Source organism: Tupaia chinensis, unplaced genomic scaffold (genome assembly GCF_000334495.1).
Source record: "Tupaia chinensis unplaced genomic scaffold, TupChi_1.0 Scaffold138921_1, whole genome shotgun sequence".
NCBI classification, from domain to species: domain Eukaryota; kingdom Metazoa; phylum Chordata; class Mammalia; order Scandentia; family Tupaiidae; genus Tupaia; species Tupaia belangeri.
In genome coordinates, this window is record NW_006198812.1 from 643,645 (window position 1) to 664,397 (window position 20,753).

The 20,753-nt window shown below is 42.1% G+C and overlaps 1 protein-coding gene and 1 pseudogene across 1 annotated transcript in view; one reads left to right on the top strand and one right to left on the bottom strand.

Moving 5' to 3' along the window:
• Nucleotides 1–20,753, top strand: part of PRKCH (protein kinase C eta) — a 244,505-nt gene that overhangs the window by 23,220 nt on the left and 200,532 nt on the right. The window lies entirely within an intron of this gene.
• Nucleotides 3,881–4,261, bottom strand: LOC114004603 (peptidyl-prolyl cis-trans isomerase NIMA-interacting 4 pseudogene; annotated as a pseudogene).

Consider the following 20,753-nt stretch of genomic DNA (forward strand, 5'->3'; position numbering starts at 1 on the left):
AGGCATTGTGTGCATCAAGTCCCAGACCTGGTGGTTTGAAAAACAAGCCGAGGTTGGGGCTGGCAGGTGGTGTGGTGATTAAGGGCACTGGACTCCCACATGGGCGGCCATAGTTTGAGTCCCAGACCTGGCGGCTTGCTTTCTCACTTTCTCTCTCTCTCTCTCTGTCTCTCACTCACTCACTCTGCCTTTCTATGGTCAAATTAAAAATAGATGAATAAATAAATAGAGTTATATACAAATAATTAATTTAAAAAAAAAAGAAAAGCAAAACAAGCTGGGCACACGTTCATGCGTGCCCACATCTTGACATGGGGAAGAAATGGAGGAGAAGGGATTGTGGCATAACTGTCCCCCATTGGGGGTGTTTTTCTCACTTTACCCTTCTCTCTGTCAGTCTCTGTCTATCTCTGGAGGGCTTATGTGTTTTCTGGCAAATTAAAAAAAAGTTTTGTCCATAGCTTAGGCTGAAATGACTGGAATTACACTATTACACTTGGTACCAGCAAACTGACTTGGGTTATTTAGAACAGGTGTTGTCAAAGTTTGTGTCTTCCATGAGGAAGCACAGCTTGGCCCACTGGTGTCTTTCTGGGTCCAGGCCTCTGAGTCAGTTCTTAAGCGAGTCCTCTACCTTGGAGCCTCATCGTCTTTATGCTGCACAGGACTGTGTTCTGTCGCGGTGCCTCTTTTAGATGGTGACTTCCTTAATGGTGAAACATCTAGTAATCCCCTTCCTCGTCCTGATAGGATATCAGTCTGCAGGCAGAACACCAGGAAGCTTGTCGTTGAAGGCACATGGCTTGCTTTTGTGCGTGGGAAAGCAGAGATACATTTGGTGTCAGGCTGGTAATGAACTGAGTGTCTCTGAACCTTTGGCTCTGAGAACTTGGATGTCATCCACTTCCCCTGCCAGCATTGCTGCTTCATGACATTAGGTGTATAAGAAGAAAGGGAAATAAATGCGAGCAACTGTGTGTCACAAGCCCGTGGGAAGTGGGGTCAACAGTCAACTTAGATGGAGCCATGCTTTCCTAGCCACATCAGTGCAGAAGTGCCCTGCAGTCGGCCACAGCAGGGAGGCCGAAGCATAGATCTTCATATGCCAGGTGTTTCCGTGAAAGTAAGAGGTTGGGCGTTAGGTGTAGCATGCTGTAAACAGGAGTTTGGTGACAAATTTAACTTTTTTCTGTTTTGAAAATTTGTTGAATAAAGTGCTTAATGTGCACAAATAACTTACTCATGATAAAAAGAGCCACAAGTAAGGCTCTGGCAAGAGGGCCGGATGGTTGCCATGTAACCAGGTCTGTCCTTTTCAGGCCTGTGGAGCCACTGTGAGCATCCGACAGCTGGAGGTACAGCTTGGGTCTGTATGCAAATGAGGTGGTCACTTGCACTGATGAATCTTGACTCTTCTGATCTTGGGTGTTTGTTTGCCTGCTATTTCTAGAAGTAGGCCTGCATGCGTGACCATCTACTTGCACCAGAGCCAAGTTGCTAGCTCTTTAAGTGTAAAGAAATTCTAGAGGCCATCTAGGACAGCAGTCCCAACCTTTCTAGCATCAGGGACAGGTTTCATGAAAGAAAAATTCCATGGGTTTGCTGGGGGATAGTTTCAGGTTGATCCAAGCACATTGCATTTATTGTGCACTTTATTTCTATGATTATTACATTGTAATATATAGTGAAGTAATTTTACATCTGACCATAATGTAGACTCACTGGGAGCCCTGAACTTGTTTTCCTGCAACTAGTTGGTCCATCTGGGGGCTCTTATGACAATCCAGTGCTGCCACTGATCTGACAGGAGGCAGAGCTCTGAAGGTAATGCCAGAGATGGGGAGTGGCTGTAAATACAGATGAAGCTTTGCTTGCTCACCCACTGCTCACCTCCTGCTCTGCCAAGGGGTTGGGGACCCTTGATCTAGGACACAGGATTCTCTCGTTTTTTCAAATCCAACAACTTTCCTGAACTCTTAACTGAGTGATTGAGGCCAGGCTTCAGTGTGCCTTGTTTCATATGCTAGCTTTTCTGTTTCTACTTTGGGAAGATGACCTCCTGAGGCCTGCTAAGAGGGCTTCTTTCTGTTCCTGTCACAGTCTTAGGCTGCATATTCATTTACCCGCAGTTCCCTTTTTTAGTCTATTTCCTAACAAATCAGTTCCCTCTTTGCACTATTTTTAGGGGCAGCAGGTCCCAAGCTATTCACATATAGATGACCTCCCTCCTTTAATCCTTTTCTCATAAGCTTATTTTGGGAGGACAATCTCTTGGAGGGTCTCCTGTCATTTTGGTCCTTTTGAGACCAGAAGGGATGTTTTCGAGTCATTTGTCAGTGTCTCCATGTTCGTAGACATACTTAGCTTTTCCAGACTATGTAGGTTTTAGACTTGTAGTAAAAGGAGAAATACATCTTCTGTATCCTTTCCACATCCAGAGATTGCAGCATTCAGTATTTGTATATGGAGACAGTAATTTGATGACAGTAGAATTCACTGTCAGCTGCACGTATAGGAGAGGATAAATAATACTCTGCCTTGAGTCTCAGCTTGATCCTTCTACTCCGGAGTTCTACAGCGGTGTCAGGAGGAAGCAGAGAAGTGACGAATAGATAGGGTGGGGGTGGGAAAATGCACAGTAATAGTAGGTACTCAGTGAGGGTTAATTAGGTGTCAGCCTGAGTGCTGCACATGCTTTAGCTTATTTAATCCTCAGAGTGCCTTTGAGATATGTAGAGTCTCTTGTTACCCTCCTTTTTGTGAGGCAGCTGAGGCCAGAAAGGTTAAGACACTTGCCCCAGGTAAGTGGTGGAGCTAGGGTTTGAGCACTTGCATGGAGCCACTAGGTTGCAGTACACCTGCCTCAGGTGGTTGATCCAAGACACAGTGACAGACTTGGAGATGAACTCCTGCGTTTGGCTTTTAATGATAGGTGCCTCTTAATTCAGATAAAGAGGTAGAGGAATTATTAAGGTTTTAAGAGTTTGGCCCAGCCATGGTGGCGCAGGCAGCGGGACTCTACTATGCAATGCTGGAGCCATGGGCTTGGATCCTGGTTCAACCCGAATATGTAGGCGAGCACATGTATGCCTGTGATCCTAGCTGGCTGAGAGGCTGGAGGAAGGATTGAGGTGTGGTGAGACCCTGTTAGAGAGTTTTAAAGCATTTATGGGGCCCTTGATGGAAGGGATACCTTCCATGTGCTGCGTGTGCGTCTGCGGCAGACGACAGATCCCTAAATCCGTGTACCTTTCCTGCTTAAGAAAGGGGGCACCTGATTTTTCTTAGCAGTCGAACGAGTGACGTATCACATAATCACATAACGTAAATTTGATTGACCTTCTATAGGATTTAGCTCTCAATTGCTGTGCTGGCTGGACTATACCATTCTACCTTTGATTTTATCCTTTCTAATCGAACAGTGAATTGCTAGGTAGAGTCCTGATTGAATTTATTAGCACAAGCAGCTGCTGTGTTGGGTACACTCCACAAACGGTGGCTTTTGAGATAGTGTGGACTTTCCCAGTGCTTAAGGCTATAGTCTACATGAGGGGTCTTCCCCTCTACCCCCTTTAGAGATATTTCAAAATTAACTGTTACTTTGCCAGTAGGTTCAACAATTGTGGTGCAGTTATATGTCTGGGGTTATGCTAGACATGGGGCATGAGGAAATACAAAGCTAGTCCCTGCCCTCAAGGAGCTTGTCTCATAGGAAAAACAGATACACAGACACCTTAATGGCACAGAGATTGTAATTTGTGTGTATGATGTGGCCTTAATGCAGGACTTTGTAATGGAGTAAATGACCAGAGCAAGCATGAGCAAATGTGTCGCATCTTTCTATCTGTTATTTATTTTTTTTCTAGTCTTTCATATGATTTTATTTTCTCCTTTCAACCATGATAATATGATATCCAAATTTTGTCTTAACTGGTGGGTTTGTAAACACAGGCTTATCCATCCCACTGATAGGCAAGGCAAATGCTGCTTCTTGAAGTGAAGAGGGACCCACCATGGACCCTCTGGTCATCCAACCCAAAGTACCCTTTGCCTGGCTTTATCTTCACTGTATTGTGTGGCCACTTCATCGAATCTCATTCCAGACTTTAATTTGCCGTGTTTTTCACATAGAATGTGTCTGACCTTTATTGCATTGCCACCACCTTTGGGACTCTGAGCTTTCTTATCAGCACAATCACTCCCAGATGCTGCTCCCCTGTTACCCCCTTTTCTGGAGCCACTTTCTCCTTTGGGTGGCATCTTTAAGATTTACCGATGAACATTCCTCTACCTGTGCTTCGTGAACCTGCTCGGTTAATGTGGGCTTAATTTGAAGTCTACCAGGGTCCTGGACTTTAACCAAACAGCCATTGCAGGAATGAACATTTAAATGAGTTAGTTTTTACAAAGCATTACAGTTTTCTTCTTTCATGATTTCATCCCATCCTTAGTCAATGACGTTGATATTCTCAAGCCATTTCTAAGCGTTGTTTAGGAATGGCTTAGGAATCTTGCCATATTTATTGCTAACTCTTGCTTCGTGAATCTCACTAGTGACTCTGTTTCTTTGGGTGCCTTTGAAGTTGAGTGGTGAGAAGTGGGGATAGGTGCGGAAGGCAACTATTCTTAAAACTGTGAAGGGATTTTGGTGAAAACTCAGATAAGGCTGTCACTTTGCCGCTTATCTCAGGCAGTTTTGTGCCAAGCTAAAGGGAGAAGTGCTGATGGAATTACTTTAAAACACAGTTACTTTTTATTTGTTTTCCTTGGAGGTGCAGTTTAAAGTAATTTGGTTGTGCCACTGATATTTTGCTGATTATCTACAGGGCTTACCTCCCTTCATCTGCTTTCTCCCAGGCATTGGCACCCGTACGCAGGTGGTTGTCTGCAGGGATAACTCTTGCCTTCCTGGACTTACCAATGTTTCTGGACTTAATGCATTCGATGCATCTGTATTTTGTTTCTAAATCCTAGTTTTGTGGTGGTTTCCTGCTCTAGCTCAGATTCAAATACTTGTAAGTAGTGGCCAGTGTTAACTGGAGACCATGGGTGGTAAGACATCAAATGTGTCTCCCTTTCAGAGAGGTGGTAGGTTCTTTTTGTCAGAATTTGGGCAGTAATCCCTCTCTCTGTTTTACGTACCAGAAACCTAATATCATCAGTATTGATCTTCATTAGTAGCGTATATGAACAGATCTGAGCTATTAGATGTTAAAACTGTTTTGCACCATGGGTGTTGACATTGGTCAGTGAGGGTGAGCGCAACCACTTGTGCCAAAATAGAAAGAGAGGATCCAAATCTTTCAGGGAGCAAAATTAAATAGCACTTTAATGAGCTTGGCCAGGCAGTGAGGTGAGGGGAGGAGTTCACAGGTCTGGGGAGTGGAGTTTCTCACTGGCGTCTCAAACCTGATTCATCCAGGTGCCAGGAGAGCTTTAGAACTTGCAGGGAATGCTCCTCCTTTTTCTGATAAGGCCTTAGACCAATTTTATTTGATGGCTCGCTTTCTGGTTTATCAGCAGCGACCTCTTCCTCCTCCCCTAAATGACAGACCACCGTCTGGCAGTGCATGCTTTCTGGGGTGGGTGCTTCTCCCCATGGGTGGTCACAGCCATAGAGGGGTGATTGCTGTATGCTCCAGGTGAGTTGGCCTTGGCTCACCCTGCTTTAGAATGCTCTCAAGGTGTGTGGCCAGAAAGTGGATTTTGAATGAAAAGAAGGAAGGCACTGGGTGGACGCAGAGCATGGGCCATTTGAACCAAGGGTGCTGTCTGAGAGAATCCGACATGGTTTGCTTGGCGATGGAGGGAACACAAGTTTTGCCTCTCCCTCTGACATTTGGCCTTGGGATGAACTGAGCCATTTTTATATTTAATCTATTTTTCATTGGGTCCAGTATAAGGCAAGAATTTCTATTACTTTTGTTCTTAGTTTTAGTTAGCCATGCCAAGCTGGGTTTTACGTCAACCTAGGTATGTAACATCAGTGGCGGACTTTTCCTCTTTATTTCCTGTCACTGTCACCAGAAGCCACTTTAATATTGTCTTTCTTAGGAGTCCTCCAGATTTGGTTAGGAACGTCCCTTCCTCTTACCGTCCCTTCTCATTTTGTGCCTTTATAGCAATTGGCATGTCTGCCTGGCAAGTCATCCCCCCGACAGAAAGCGTCATGAAGGTAAGGCTACGTCCATCAGCAGCCTCCGCTCCCAGCCCAGGGCTTGGCACACAGCAGATGCTCAGCTAGTGTTTGCTGACCAGCTGGCATGAAGTGTTTCCAGCTCAAGTCGGGATTTGGGTTAATGGAATTCAGGTTCCCAGCTGAAGTCGGGATTCAGAAGTAGAATAGAATCATCCTGAGAATTCGACAAAATGGTGATAAGTATCAGTTTATGCACTTACCAGTCTGCATTTGAGACTTCTGAATGACTTTGTTGTGCCCTTTGCAGGGTTCATATGTTTATCTTATTTCCTTTCACGTGCGTTCTCTACTTTGACCCTCAGAGTCGTTCTCTGAGGCAGGTAGATCACGGTTTCCCTTTCAGTTGGGAAAGAGACGCACCTGCACAGCTCGTAACTCGGGGGCTTAGCTGGGACTTGGTGCAGGTCTCCTTACTCCAGATCCAGTGTGTCCTATGCTGCCCTTCTGTACTTGTTAAGCTGCTACCATGTACCAGTCCTTAGCATTAGTTATTCTATTTTATCTCTCACAGTCTTGTTGAGGTAGATATTATTATTCTCCTTTTACACATAGGGAAATACAGGCTTGAGAGAGTAAGACTTCTAGGACTGTACAAAGAAGAGTCTGGGTTCAAGCCAGTTCCTGTGCTGTGGGGTACAGCTGCTGCCTGCAGACAGGGCTGACTGAAACCTTTTTGTGTCTTGGGTAGGAAATGGGGAAGAATGTGTGTCACCTTCGGAATTCTGCTTAATATCCAAGTATACGTTCATCCCTGTGTTCATGATTGTTTCACACATTCTGTACTTAGCAAGGGTCTACAATTGCCAGGGCTGTGCTTGGGATCCAAAGATGAATAAGGTTACTACATAGAGAACTATGACAACTTGGTGTGTTTTAAGTGCTCTGGAACCGGCAGGTGGCATCATGGTTAAGGTGGCTGGACTCCCACATTGCCGATCATGGTTTGAGTCCTGGCCTCGATAGCTTGAAACTCATGCTGGGTAGGGACCAGCAGTTAGCATAATGGCTATGTTGCTGGACTCCCACATAGTCGACTGCGGTTCACGTCCCGGACCTGGTGGCTTAAAACTCACGCTGGGCGCGTGTGCGTACGTGCCCAAGATCCCGAGAGGAGAATGCAGAAGGGATTGCAGTGTGACTGTTCCTCTTGGGGGGGTGATTTTTCACTTTCTGTCTCTCTGGTGAGTATGTGCACTATGGCAAAAATCTCTCAAATAAATAACCCAAAAAGCTTTATGTCAGGTGCTATAGGAATGGAGAACAGAGGAGACGGCGCCGTGCATCGCCCCACCTATTCATGGTACACGGACAGAACAAAAGCAGGTGGAGGAACACTGACAGCTTTTTACATCTATGGGCTTTTACAGAAAGCAGGAATTACTTTCCTTATGTAAGGTCAGTGTTTCTGCCATGTCTGCTCCCTCCATACTCCTCTGGAGACTAAGCGTGTCTCATTGCCTCTCAGAGTCATTTCTGAAACTCAGACTAGAGACCACAGCAGTTTTTTTCTCCTTTCCTTTTCATCAGCGTCCTATGCCTCTCAAAGACACTAAAAGAATGTCCCTTCTTCCTCACGAAGGGTAATAACACCTTGGGCCTGTCTACACCAGGGGCTTAGCATGCCTTCACACTTCCCCCAGCATACTGAGGAAGAGGGAAGGGCATATTGTCAGTGCCTCTTCAGGGGACCAGGGTGGGGCATAGATATTGGCTGTGCCAACCCTATGAAGGGCCTTCTCTTGGCTGAGACCCTTGTCTAACCCAGATTGGTAATAGAAGTTCTCAGGTAACCTTGCTGACTTACATCTTACTGTGCCCAGAAATTGCTTCTTTAATATCTGAGGATGGAAACATTTCCACTGAATATTTTTTTCCTTTTTTGTCCTAGTTTTTGCTATAGGGCTCACACATTTGCCAGAGAGAGAAGTGAGACAGCAAGAAAGTGAGAAATCACCCCCAAAGGGATATGCCCATACCACAATCCCTTTTCCCCATTATCTTCTCAGGATTTTGGGCACTCACACAACACACACTGGTATGATTTTCAAGCTGCCAGTCTGGGACTTGAACTGCATGGTTGGCTATGTTGGATCCAACACCTTAACATCCACTTCATCTATAGGTCCATATTTTTCAACCCTCGCTATAAGTAAGCTGTCTGCTTCACTTGGTCATGGTCAAGGATATGGGTAAGTCCTTATTTATTTATTTGTTTATTTATACACACACACATATAAATAAGTAAATATATATGTATATATATTTATTTTTTTTTTTTATTAAGAGAGATTTTTGCTATAGGGCACATACACTCACCGGAGAGACAGAGAGACAGAAAGCAAGAAATCATCCCCTCCCCCAAAGGGGTGATGACCATCCACAATCCCTTCTCCTCCATTCTCCTCCTGATATCTTGGGCATGTACACACATGGGCCCAGCATGAGTTTTGTGCCGCCAGATCTGGGACTTGAACCATGGTCAACTACATGGGAGTCTAGTGATGTAATGATCATGCCATCTGCTGGTCTTGCTATTTCCTCCTTATAACTATTGTTTTGGAGAAGCACCATTTTGCTTTATATCTTAGCACAGGGTGCGTGAATACATGTGTTTTTAATCTATTAATCAATTTACAGTTAAAGCAGTGCTTGCTTAGGGAGATGCAGAGGTTTTATGAAATGATGTTCTGTTGGTAGCTATTGATTTCCCAAACTACTTGATTGAACTATAGCATCAGATGTGTTGCCAGAAGGCTGTATCACTCTGATATACTTCTCTGTTTTTGTGAGAGGATGAAGGCACAGGGTTCTGGAAGAATTTGTTTATACATTTTTGTTTTCCCAGATGGCATTTCTGGCCAAGGTCCTGCAGGGTTGCATTCTGCCACCCCTCCTGCTCTGTGTGTGAAAGGCTGGGGAGGGGTGTGCAAATGGCAGTGGGGGACACATCTGGCAGGGGAAGCCAGACTCTAGGTAGTATTTGTCTTTTTCTCTGTCCTCTGCAGTCTGAATTTTAGGATTCAGAACGGTTGCATGTTCACACTGAAGCTCTGTTATACATTAGCAGAAGCGCTGGGGCTTTGGAGGAGCTTATTAGTGGTGTTTGGAGTCATGGAGCTCGTGGAGATTCTGAGGGAGACCTCTTGGTGTTGGTGGCTTTCCCATTGGTAGAAGAGTGTCTCATCTTTGTCTTCTCTGATATAGATTTTGCTCCTTAGGGTCCAAAAAAAGAATTAAAAAAATGACATGTACTTGGCATGCTGTGGCTTGTATTGAGGAAAAGTAACCCAAATTTGAACATTCAACCCTCATTTCTAGTATTTGGTAATGGCTTCTCCTATCTCTTTTTTGTGCAGCTGTAAAATTATAAAATGTTTGCTCTTAAGTTTGGAAGGCTATGACTCACAATGCCAGGGGAATAACTTTTACATTCATGGAACTCGTCCTCCCAGGCATAAAAGTTGCTTTTGTGTTTTTCATAGGCAGCCTCAGTGGCCTTTCGTGTTGGGAGTGTAAAGCTTTGGAGCAGCAGCATGGAGCATAGTAGGAAGAACCAGGAATTAGGACTCCTGGTTCCAGCTCCAGGCTGACTGCTAACTGGCTGTGTGTTCCCAAGGAAGTCGTCACTTCTGTCTACAATGGGGTGTTCTTTTTGACAGAAGAATCAGGCTTTTAATCTCTAATGTCTTGTTAGCTTTGAATTCTGAGATATCTATTCCCCATGTACATATTCACCACCATCATTTTTGTGGGACTTATTTTGAATTATTGACCCTATTTATTCTTAATCTCAGAGCTCTTCTCATTATTCCACTTTTTTTACCTCTTTACCCATCCCACACCCACCTGGCTATTAAAGAACACAGTGAATTGACATGGATATATTATTGAGTAAAGGAATCTACTTGCAGAAAAGGATGCATGGTATCAATTTCTGCAATAATAAAGAAAATGATAGTAATATTAGTACAAGTGCACATCTTTTTATTATTATTTTTTAATTGCTATTGAGTGTGCTCACCATAGGTAGATAGATAGGTAGATAGGCAGACACACACAGAAAGAAGCAACCCCCAATGGGGCATGGTAATACTGCGGTCTCTTCCTTTTCATTTCTTCATCCTGTCAGGATTTTGGGCATTATGCACACTTGCCTGGCATGTTTTTCAAATTATCAGGGCTGGGATTTGAACTATGGTCAGCCATATGGCATCTGGCTCCCTATACTCAGGGCTTACCTGCCAAGCTAGAGGGCCTGTCCAGGTACATATGCTTTTTATTTTTATCTGTGCTTTTTAAAATTGGGACCAGCTGTGTTTCAGAATTCAGGATATTTTTTTTCAGTTTTATGTTGGTCCATGTATTGAATACATTCACCATTAAATAACCCCTCCAGTGGGGACTGGGGTGGCATATCACTGCTTCTGCAGTGAAATATGTATATTCAGACTAAGTGGCATAAATAAAGATTACAAGTTACCTTATAAAAGTTCAAGACCAGCAGATGGTGTAATGGTTACATCATGGGACTCCCACATAGTCAATTGCAATTCAAGTCCCAGACCTGGTGGCTTAAAACTCATGCTGAGTGAGTGTGCGTGCGTGCCCAAAATCGCAAGAGGAGAATGGAGGAGAAGGGATTGTGGTGTGGCCATCCTCATGGGGGATGATTTCTCACTTTCTATCTCTCTCTATCACTCTCTGTCTGTCTGCCAAGCACTCATGCCCTATAGCAAAAATCTCTCTAAAATTAAAAAAAAAATAAAGTTCAGGTCAGATTCTGACAACAAACGTTACAAATTTTGCTTGATTTTTGGGACTTTTTGAATATTAGAATATGGATAAGAGGTTGTGGATATGAATAGCCAAAGGGAAAAAAAAACCTCGAAAGTTGAGATGTACAGACCATAGCAAAGATTTTTTTTTTTTTTTTGGGTGGAAGGAGTGATTGGATAATGAGGGGAGGCTTTCATTTTCTAAATTTTATGTGTGTGTGTTTATGTGTGTGTGTGTGTATATTTAATGAGCATGTATAATTTTATAATCAGAAAAAAAACACTAAGATATGCATGTAAAATAGTTGCAACACATTTAACAAATCTATAGCACTGTTTTTTTTTTTTTTTTGGAGAGATTTTCACTGTAGGGCGCGTGCGCTCGCCAGACAGACAGAGAGAGACACAGAGACAGAAAGCGAGAAATCACTCCCCAGGGGGGATGGTCACACCGCAATCCCTTCTCCTCCATTCTCCTCTCGGGATCTTGGGCACGCACGCACACGCGCCCGGCGTGAGTTTTAAGCCACCGGGCCCGGGACACGAACCACGGTCGACTACGTGGGAGTCCAGCGACATAGCCATTACGCTAACTGCTGGTTCCCAGCAATGCTTTGTGTTAGGACATTGAGACTTTTTTTTCTTAGTTTTTAAAATTTTTCTAATGTGATTATATTTCACATATACACAGTATTTTTTCTATGTGATAGTATTAGGGAAAAAACTAATATGTGTCTGTTAACTAATGTTTGATTTGTTCCCGTTGTTACCCTCAATATCTACCATATTATACCTGGCATATACTGGGCGCTCAAATATCTCTCTAATGAGTAAACATCAGTGGAGAAAAGTAAGTCTTGGAGTATCATTTGGGAAATCAGGAGCTGCTGCTTCTGTATACGGCACATTTTACTGACCTATTCAATGGCATGAGTCACTTGGAAGAAGCAAATGATGACAGCCAAAACATAATTACTGGGAGATCACTTTATGAAAAGTAAGTCCATGCAGCGATGTAAGATGTTACTGAAGTAGCACTGCAGCTCTTAAGGGGCCTGGAATGAATTGAATTAGTCTGAATGGGCTTTATCTAAAAATTGTCTGGAATAATTCCTTCACAATTTGCAATTTTATGTGTGGAATATAAATGGGATGATTTAGAGTTATTGTTTAATTTTGTCAGTCAATACGTATAGACCTACATTAGTCTTCATTTTCACTCTTCAGAATTTCCTTTTTTTAAAAGAATTATTTATTCAATTTTATTTATTCATTCATTTATTTTAATCTGTCCAGAGACAGAGAGAGAGAGAAGAGGGAAAGTGGGAAAGAAACCACCAGATCTGGTACTCGAACCACTATTAGCCATGCGGGAATGTCCAGCGCCTCAACCACCTCGCTACCTGCTGGTCCTCACACACTCTTCTATATTTCTAATCATAATACATTATTTACCTTCCCCACTTAATTGAATAATTATAGTTTTCCATGTTGCTGTATCATAGCTGTGTAAATATTTCAGATACTGGTTTATATAATTTGCTATCTTCCTGTTGCTGTTTCTGTGTGTTTTTTTTTTTTTTTTTTTGCATGTGTGTGTGTATGTTATAAGTAAGACCTCTCTATGTGTAGCTTTTCCTTTTTCTTTCTTTTTCTCTGTATTTTGGGATTGTTTTCTTAAAAGAGATTTTCTGAGTGCATTAGGAACCTAAAGTCTATTCCATCAGCATTTATTGAGCACTTAACTTTATGCAAGACTCTGGAAATACCAAGATGAATTTTAGGACCTATGCACAAGCTTTGTCATTTTCCTGGAACTCTTTCTTCCCTCTCTTTAATCTGTCTAATTCTCCATTTAAGCTCCACATCACTAGTAGGCTTCTATGTGTTTCCCAAAGCAGTTTAGGTTTTTCTGTGCTTTTCCTTGTTCTTAGTCACAGTTGTAAATGTAGAGTTATCCCAAGATTACTTACTTCATTTTATCTTCTTCATTAGACTGTAAACTGAGGATAAGTCCTCTGACTTGTACTTGTTCTCCTCTGTACCCTCAATACCTAGCACATTATGCCTGGCATATAGTAGGCACTCAAATATCTCTTCAATAAATGAGTACTTGCATAATGAAATTAAATGAAATGTTTGAAGATGACTCCTGATTTGAGAAACTTAAATTATAAGTCAACAGTGGATCAGATAGTTAATTTCGATGATGTATAAATGTTTTCTAGAAAATAGAAAGCAAACTTTTTTCTAACTAATCTCTTTTCTCTCTTTGCAATGAAGTCCCTGGAGAAGTACTGAATTCCAACATGTCATTGAGTGTCTTAGAACCTTACTTTTACCCATAATCTGTGTTATAAGTGGACTCATCTTAACTTTTCTGCTAAAGTTTTTGCTTTTCTTTGCAAATCTTATTTTATGTCATTGTATTGGATATCATTAACACTCATCTTTTTAAAATTTTTCCGACATGTTGATTTTGTTTTTCTCTTATTATTGATAAGACCCTGCTTATTCAGCACCTCTTTTTGTTGGTCTTTCCTGATAGCCATACTTGTTTTTGTCCATATAATCTTTGAGAAATTGTTAGCTACTTGAGGGGAGGGATGATGTGATTTCCAATAGTGCTTCATGCAGATTCACGTGAAAGAAGGCTGGTAAAATGGCCTTGGTAGAAGACTTTAGAAAATCCATTTTTCTTATGTATGTTTTACTGTGCCCCTTGGATGAAGTGAAGAATTTTTTTTTTTTAAAGAGTCATCATCAAATAAACATGCAAGTGATTTGACCAGAATTTATCTTCTTACCTTTGTACTAAAAATACACAGTAAATAATTTTAAAGGTAGATTTTGTAGTCTCACATTCAAGATTAAAATCTCTTGACTACTATGACTTGACTTACTGGTTTCTTCATATGTGGCTTCTGAATTTATTTATTATAATTTTACCACTCAGGGCTAATATTGTCAGCATTGCTATGTTGTGATTTGTTTTTTTTGCCACTTCTACATTTTAACCAATCTGGAATTTGAAAGATCTCCCTCCAAGCACCTGAAATCCATTCTGAATTTTGAGGTGTCACTTGCAGGAATGGCAACCTCAGGCCCATAGAATCAAATGAAGTCTCCTTTAATCATAGACCTTCTTATACGTGAGAGAACCTGGCAAGTGACTCACCAAGGGTGGAAGCCAGGGAAACAGCCTGTTGAGGAGGGTAGTCTTCCTGGTAAGGCATGCCACCCTTTTGAAGCACCCAGAGAACCTGAAGAGCAGGAACTGCCAGCCTGACCCTGAGCGCTTGGCATTCTTTCATGGAAAGACGACAGCTCATACAGGGTGAAAGAGGAAGTGGGAGGGCAACTGGGGGAGGCATGGGACAGGAGAATGACCTTACATTTCCATTGTTTTGTCGGCTGCCTGGTCTGGTACAGGGGGTGGTTTGAGGCTGGGGAGGAACTGGACTCATGTACTTTTATTGTTGCTGTGAAGAGTGAATGCCCTGTGCTATTTTGTCAAGGGAGGGGCACTCGTGCCCATTTTATCCCTGCCTTGCTTCATGAACCACATTGTTTCTAATCTCTGACATTCCCCTCATGCTTAGCCCTGGGTTCTACTGAGTATAATTCTAGTTCATTTGAAGAACTGGGGTTTTCCTATGCCAAATTTCTGTGAAATCTGAAAGCCAACAGACTGAAGTCTTTTTTTTTTTCAGGCTATTTCTGATCTTCAGGGATTTAACTGTAGCAGTAGTAGTATTCTGATAATTTATTGAGTCTTCCCTTGGGAGATCTTTGAGGGAAAAGTGTTATTAGTTCTTTGTTACTATGGCTAGAACCCTCTCCAGACTAGAATGAAGACTTCAGTTAGACACCCCATAGTGAGAAGACTTACTAGAAAATCAAGAGTCATCTGAACATAGGTCATAACCCTCATTCTGTGGCGTGTCTACCACCGGCGACCAGCAGTCCCCCGAGCCCAAGTCAACCAGGATCGCTTTCTCCACACGGTGCCTGGGCTGCCAGGCTGTATTGGACAGGTAGGAGTGCTGCCCATTTCCCTGCTATTCTGTCGGACTCCATACAGTCATTCAATTACCCCATGCAGTTATTTTGTCCTTAAGGCCTTCCCCTACCCCCAGCTCGACAGATGACTTTGCAACTGACTTCAGCAACAAACCTGAGGCTTCCTAGAATGATTGCCACTGGATTTCCTGTCAGATGCCTGCTAACTCATGTGTGGGCACAGTTATCATCATCGTTTTTCTCCAGGTGTATCCCATCTGCTCCCGCTTCCTCCTAGGCCCTGCTCTGTCAGTCATTGTCCCTTCTCTTCCTTATTTTCAACCTTTGTTTCTTTACCATCTCTTTCTCCTTGGCCGTGAAATGTTCTCAGTGCTTCTCATCTTTGCATTTCTCATACTTCCTAAGGACCTTCCTGTTTGTCAGATCCGATGGATGAACTGTCGTCCTTATCCTTCTGGAACTCCTTTTTGCCTTTGACACGGCCTAGCCACTCTTCTCTCTTGAAGAATCTGTGGCTTCTATGACAGTTCGTGCTTTGGTTTCCTTGCTGTCTTATATCTCCTTGGTGGGCTTCTCTTCCTTTGCCAGTTCATTATTTTGAGGTTTAGTTCTGGGAAGATTGCTCTTCTCTTCTCATATTCTCTGACTTTAAGACTTCATCTGCTCATTGGGTTTCCATCACTGTCTAGATGCCAATGAGCCTTTTGTCTGTTGCACTACAGCCTGGTGTCTGGTCATCTGTTGGTTGTAATGTGTTATCTGAAAGGCCCCTTAAATTCTCCAGGGACCAAATGCACCAGGATTTTCTTCAAAACTCCCTTTCTCCTGTATTTAACAGTCCTTAAAATTTGTGCATTGGAATCAGACCTAGATTAGGATTGTGGCACTAACACTTCCTAGGTTAGATCTTGGACAAGTCACTTAATCACCAAGCCTCAGTGTCTTCCTTTGTAAGATGTGGGTAAAAAAATAGTACTTGTCTCAAAAGGTTCTTATGAGATAGGCCATAATGTGCTGTACCGTGTCTGGCTCAGAACGAGCGTGGAGTAAACATCAGCTGCTACTAGGGGTGTTCTCTTTGAGTTACCCTCATCCACTGAGTCATGCAAGCCAGGAATCTGGGAGTCATCTTTAATGCCTGTTTCCTTTAGCTCCTAGATCCAGCTAGTCACCCCGTGTGGCTGATTTCTAACTACTGTTCATTTCCTACTTCTGGAAATTTGTGAGTTTCCCTTCTCTTGATTCCCATTACCACTCCCTATGTGTTGGCCCTCATTGTTGCTTTTGAGGATGAAGCCAGTCTCCTTCCTTCTGTTTGTTCCTGCAAATCTACACCCCCTCCACTCCCTAGTATGCTGTCAGATGGCCTGAAGTAAGTGTCTAACAGGGTCTCTGCCCTGTAACAAGCGTCTGGCAACTCCCCTCTATATGCACATCAAAGACCGAGCTCCTTAACATGGTCTTCCTGGCTCCTTTTCTCACCACTCCCTGACTCTGTAGGTGAGCAACACTGTCTTGCCATGTTTCCTGTGCCTGCCATGCTCTTTAGGCTGTGTCTCACCTTCATTAGCCATGCTGCTTGGAATGCCCACTTCCCTGCTTTTGCCTTACTAACTCCTTCCCTCCTCCAGGAGGTCACCTCCTCCAGGAAGCCTTCCCTGACAGTCTTAGGACAGGTTAGGTAACCTCCCATGGACTCCTGCTACTTCCTGTGCTCCTCATGCTCTTACCACGTTAGATATTAATCTATTTGTGTCTTTCCTCCTAACTTAAGTCCTGAAGGGCAGAAACTGTGTGTCATTCAATTTCATGTTTTTGTGCCTAGCTTGATGTTTGTCACATTGTAGATGCTCATGAAATGTTTGTTAACTGAATGACTAAATTCAGAAACAAGCACACCTCTAGACTACCTTGTTTCTTGTTTCTGTGAACCACATGTTCTGGAGCAGGGAAGAGCACCCGCCTTTTCACGCTGTGGCCAGAGCAGCCACGCTATCCCTTCCACTGAGTCTCTAGTCCTAGATCCCAGAGTGAGACTATCTGTTTTAGAGTATCAGAGTGTGCCTGAAAATTATTTCTGTGAAGAATATATAGACCAGCTCTGTGGTGCAGCATTAATGTACTGCTCAAGAGAAGCTAGATCTCATGTGGCAACTGTGGTTCGAATCCCTGGCCTAGTCAGCCTCAAAAACACTGGACATGAGCTCAGATGCCCAAGATCCAACAGGCTAGAGGGCTGGAGGAAGGGCATCGTGGTGTGACCAAGACCATGTGGAGGGTGCTCTCCTCTCTCTCTCTCTAAGTCCCGTGTGTGTACATGTGCTCTATCATGAATAAAGAGAAAAAGAATAACATATTTATCTTGTAGGCTTAATTTATATATATACACACACACACAGAGTACTTTAATATTTTAAAGCCTATGGTAGTGTTAATTCTTTCTATTTGCATAAGAGCTTCCCCATGGGTGATACTGCAGAGGACATTTTTCTGAGTGGTGTTGCACCATGGTTGAACTACTTTCCATTGATACGGAGATAGGGAACATGTATACTCTGAGCCAGAACTTCTTTGAGATGTAAAGCAGACTGACCTACTTTAAAGGCTGCCTGAGCCATAATTTTACAATTTAGAAACATGATGGCTAAATACTGAAAGGCGTAAAACAATTTAGAACCGCGTTGCCCAATGTAGTGGCCACTAGGCCTTGTGTGACTACTTAAGTTGAAACTGAATTAAAATGAAATAGCTCAGTCATATTAGCTCCATCTCCAGTTCTCAATAGCCACATGTGGCTAGTGGCTACCATTCTAAATACCTGATCCAGGACATTTCCATCAGTGCAGAATGTTCTATCAGACAGTGCTGTTTTCAGACGTCAGAGTCTTGATGGATAATATCGAAGCTGCCTCAACACAGGGGTGTTGCAGAACTATGAAATAAGAATTCATACTAGGAACAGCATATACAACTACCAGTTGAATATCCATTATCTAGAAATGCTTGGGACCAGAAATGTTTCAGATTTTTTTTTTCATTTTGGAATATTTGCATCTTTAGAATGAGAGATCTTGAAAATGGGACCCAAGTGTGACCTCATGGTTCTATTATGTGTCATATACACCTTATACACATAGGGTGAAGGTAATTTTAGACACTATATTGCAGGTGAGGTGTAGAATTTTCCACTGCAGTATCATGTTGGTACTGAAAAAGTTTTGGGTTCTCAAGCATTATAGATTATGGATTTTCAGATTAAGAATGTTCAACCTGTCATCATTTTATGTAGTGTCTATGAGATTGTATCACCTTACCATTTGAGCATGTCTATATCTTTAGGGACAACAACATTAAAACAGTATACTTATGCTGGGGAAATTTATTTTACAAGCGGTAATGATATACAGTGATTAAATATATAAAATAAATTAGAAAATATAATAAAATAGAAAAAAGAATCCAAATAATGTTATGTCATTTGTCTGGAAATGTTTTTTTACACAATTCAAAGGAAAAAAGGGATAAATGTGGGTTGAATAAATGGAATGATTATAAGTGAAATTCTCTGCTTCACATCATTAAGCTCAAAGAGGCCAGCCTGTATTCTGTAGCTATTGATAAATATTTGCATTTCTTAAACCTATATGTGTTTTCTTTGGATGAAAGGGAAATAAATACTTTGTATCATTAGGTAATATTAAGACATTGTAATATTAAAAAAGAGAGAAAAGCAAGATCTTCTATTATCTTTTATTTTCTTCTCTAGTTGCCTTATCTACTTGATTTTTCAATGACCTGAGGAAATTGAAGTAAGTGTAGGTTTAATTCAACTAGAACCCTGCTAAGAAATTCCAGCTATCTTTTTTTTTTTTTAATTTTAACATAGGGCATTCACTGGAGAGAGACAGAGAGACAGAGGGAGAGAAAGTGAGAAATTACTCCCCAAGCAGGAAGACCATACTGCAATCTCTTGTCCTCCATTCTCCTCTCAGGATTTTGGGCATGCACGTACATGCGCCTGGTGTGATTTTCAAGCCACGGGATCTGAGACTCGAACCTCAGCCAGGTGAGAGTTCATTCAGCACCATAACCATTGTGTCACCTGGTGGCCCTAAAACTCTAGCTATCTTTTAATATCACAGAACTCACTAGAGTCTTTCATTGTGGAGCAGCCAAGTTTTACCTGAATACCTTGGATACCAGTCCCTTAGAGGATGGGAGGGATTGGAATGATTGTTCAGAAAAAATAAGCCTGATGAACCTGTGCAGTTCATCTCACAGACACAGGTAGATTTACCTATGATAGCTATGCATGAAAACGTGTCTGTGAGTCATTCACTGATTACCAGAAGACCCTAGGTTATTCCTACCTGGATGGCTTCTAAAACCCAGTTCCGAAGCTGCAGCAGGCGGGGATTGTTCTTGGATTATGGAGTTGCTTGAGTTCTTATCAGTGGGATCTTCCCCCAGTCTGTTGAGAACAGTGCTTGGGTAGGTTCTTAGGTTTTCACTTTTTGTGAGGGGAAGAATGTGAGCTTGAGGATGGAGGGGTTCGAGTATCCACTTCCTTCCTATTTCTCTTTCTTCCCTTGGGTGCCTTATTGTTTTATTTTATTTTTTTCTGGTTTACATATAGTCTATATACATCTTTGTGTGGTATTTTTATTTTTTAATTATTTTTTTTTCTGGGTCAGAGGATGCACTTGCAAGAGAGAGACAGAGAGACAGCAAGAGGGAGAAAACACCACCCAATGAAATGTGGTCATGCCATATCCCTTCTCCATTTTTCTATCCTGTGAGGATTTGGGGCATGCACACACACGCGCTCGACATGTTTCTCAAGCTCTTAGGGGTGGGATTTCAAATGCAGTCAGCGATCTGCGTTCTGACTTCCTGAACCACTAGGTTATGCAGCCCGCCTTATAGTATGGTGTTTTAAAGCATTCATACAGTGTGTAGGAATCAAATAAAGGCTATACACCTATCAAATGGGCACAGTATCATGTAATGTTCAATTTTGAGGAAAATGAATATGCCCCATTATTTACTAATGGAATGGAGAACCTGTGAATTGGAGTACAGTCTGGACAAGTTTGAGAGAGTGAAGAACAAAGGGTGTTTATCCAATATAATAATCACAGTTGCTGTTACCGTGTAGGCAAAATGGATTTAACCAATATTATAAGTTTATTTCACCAGTGAACCCTTTTATTTACCAGTGAAACATTAGAATTTCAGAGAGCTAATTATCTGTGAACTTTATTCATGGTCTTTATAAAACTTTCACCTTCATATTCTTTGGTTATAATGAGGCTCATTTTATACCCTTTATGTCCTCTTTTTAGGAGAGGCAGTGTTGCCTTAGTGTTATGAATTTCAGCTTAGGAGCAGATACCCTATGGAAACCTATGCTCAATGGTTGGACGAGTTTTTTAAATTTCGGAACCTTAATTTTATAACCTGTACAGTGGGAATAATCATGCTTGATTCACAGGCAAGTGGACAGTTTCCATGTGTGGAATAAAAAACAAGGCAAACTCCTTTTCAGAAGACCTTCAAAAATGAATAAACATGCCATGTTCCTTGATAACCTTTAGGACTACATTTGGCAATATGTTTAAGTTTTACTGTATATCTTAGTGTTCACAAAACTGTGAGGAAGAAGGACTCTTGGTGATATTGGCCACACAGTCTAAGAATCTGTACTGTTAGGGAACTAATGATCAGAAAATAAAATTGATAGGCTGGAACCATAG